The sequence below is a fragment of the Microtus oregoni genome, unplaced genomic scaffold (assembly GCF_018167655.1).
Source record: "Microtus oregoni isolate MIOR12 unplaced genomic scaffold, Mior012 000038F_ref0000394, whole genome shotgun sequence".
NCBI classification, from domain to species: Eukaryota; Metazoa; Chordata; class Mammalia; order Rodentia; family Cricetidae; genus Microtus; species Microtus oregoni.
In genome coordinates this window covers 884,672-887,306 of record NW_024543097.1, presented here as the reverse complement: position 1 = coordinate 887,306, position 2,635 = coordinate 884,672, and positions in this window count along the sequence as shown.

The window sequence follows — 2,635 nt, the reverse complement described above, 5'->3', positions numbered from 1 at the left end:
AAGTGGCTTCTAGACATAAAGCAAAGAAAAAAAAAAAACAACCTACAGTCCACAACCTAGACAAGAAAGAGGACCCTAAGAGAGACATACATGATACATGGATCTACATAGGAAGGAGAAAAAGACAAGATCTCTTGAGTAAATTGGGAGTGTGTGGGTCACAGGAGAGGGCAGGGGGAGGGGGAGGGAACAGAGAAAAAAACAATTGCAAAACAATTGAAAAAAAGAAAGGTTGAGAACCGCTGCTCTATGTGGTCTCCAAGAGATGGGAAACAGGCAGAGGGCAGCCTTTCAGAGGTGATGGCCGCTTACATGACCATGGGGATAGCTTCCCAAGCGTGTCTGCATGTGACAAGGACCAAGCTACACCTTAAATAAATGCAGACTTAGTATAAGCTATTTATACCCGTGTGCAGTCATTTTCTTTAAATATAAAAGAAGTACATTCCAGGTGATATTAATTTCCATTCTGCCAGCAGCCTATGCAAGTGTTTGCCTCATTCCATCTTCACCAACACTGTAATTCTTAAAAGGAAACTAGAAGCCTGTTGATGGCAGTGGTGGAAAGAGCTCAGTCACTGGGATGAGCATGTGCTCACTAGTCGACGGAATGTTTGCACGATGCTCATCCTGGCTCTGCACCAACAGTGAAGAACACTAGGAAGGGAGGCGTGAGGGCCCTGCATGCACGTGTCAGTCACCCCAACTCAGTAAAACAGTCCAAACACCGGGTTAATTATCAGTAAATCTGCTTAGCCCCTGGAATATACAGTATCATTAGCCACTAGGAGAAACTGATGGGCACTAAACAGTTACAGAATGACTCTTGGTTTCCCAAACAACAACATTTCCACCTCACTCTGAAGCTTAAAGCTGAGATCACTCAGCTAAAAGCACAAAGCTAGACAATATCCAGTATGACGGAACCAGAAGCCAGACCTCTGGGGACAAAAACTGTAAACAGTCAATGAGAGGATGTGGAAATCAATGGCATGACCGAGACTTAGAAAAGTGAAATTCCTAGCACCTCAACTTCCATCCAGTTTGTGAGAGTGTGTGAGTGTGTGTGTGTGTGTGTGTGTGTGTGTGTGTGCATGTGAGGATACTTGCAGCTCTGACCTTTCTGCAGGCGTCTGCGCACTGATACAATCTGACAGCTGTTGTCAGGCCACTGTGGTTTGTTAATTGGCCAGCTGGGGGAACCCTCAACAATTCTTACAGGCTCGTGTCAGCTCACATTCAAACCCTAGTCTGCCTTGCTTCTGTAGACTTGACAAATAACTTCCCCACATGGTAGAGGACATAAAAGCCCACAGAGAATCCTAGGCGCAGCTACACTTCAAAGGGTTTTTAAGATAATGAAAACAGAATAGAAATACTTAGCCATGCCAAGCAAATAGGAAGATGTCCAGCAACTGCTCATCTGGGATGCTGAGGGGTGGAATAATCCCTCCTTGAGCATGGAACCCAAGCCATAGTCACGTGAGCAACCATACACATTCACTACTATATCCCAAGTTAGTGGACAGACAAATACAATGAACAAAATATTCAAACCTGAACAAAAGAAAAAGCAGACAGAACTTAGAAATGATAGTGACGTCTAATTCCATTTAGCTATATACTTAATTTTAAAAACCTCACGCAATGGTGGAAGAGACAAGGACAAAGAAAATCTCAAAAATGGCAAACATTACGTTAACTGATAATCTATCCTTTTTAACAAACATGGGTTACTTTGCATGTTTCTCCTGTTGCAGCTGTTTGCAGTGCCTGCTGCATATGTGTGCATCGCCCTCATCTGCTTTGTGCCTGTGTGGGTGTGACCGCCCGTGTCGTGTGGGTGTGACTGACTGTGCAGGTTAAAGTCGGGATGTCTTCCTCAGTTCTTTACAATATCATCTAACATGGTAACTGGCCAGTAAGCCCCTAGGGTCTGCCCATCTCTAACCTCCCCTGACCCCAGGCACATAGACAAAGGCACAGAGGTTACTGGTCCTCATCCCTACATCTGGCTTTTTACATGGGCATTAGGGATCCAAACTCATATCCTCCACATTGTGCACACCAAACACCATAATCACTCATCCATTCCCGAACCCCTCATCCATGTTTAGCAGGCTACCTCACCAATTCTGTTATTTTTATATTTTTATTTTCCAAGTCCCCACTCCCTCCCCTCCTCCCATTCCCCCCCACACCCTCCTACCCCACCCCACCAATTCTTACACCATCTTCCACTTGAGAACGTCTAAATGCTATATGATCTGAAGTATAAACCCTGAGCCTCACAGCAGCTGACAGCAGAAGTATCATACTCAGATGTCAGACAAAGAGCTCCCCATACCAACTTACATGTGAGCTATCACAACACAGCTAAGAAGTCAGTTTTTATCCCATCAACACTAATGAGAAAAGGAAAACAGACAGCTCCTGGATATACATACATACATACACACACACACACACACACACACACACACACATATATCTGGGCAGTCGGAGGAGCAAAAAGACACTTCTGAAATGTTCACTGTTTTCTAAAACACCAGTGTCCACACATCTCCCATCCTTAAGGTCATCTTTAACCTGCCCGGAAATAACACTGTTACAGTAATCAGCCATCTTATCCACT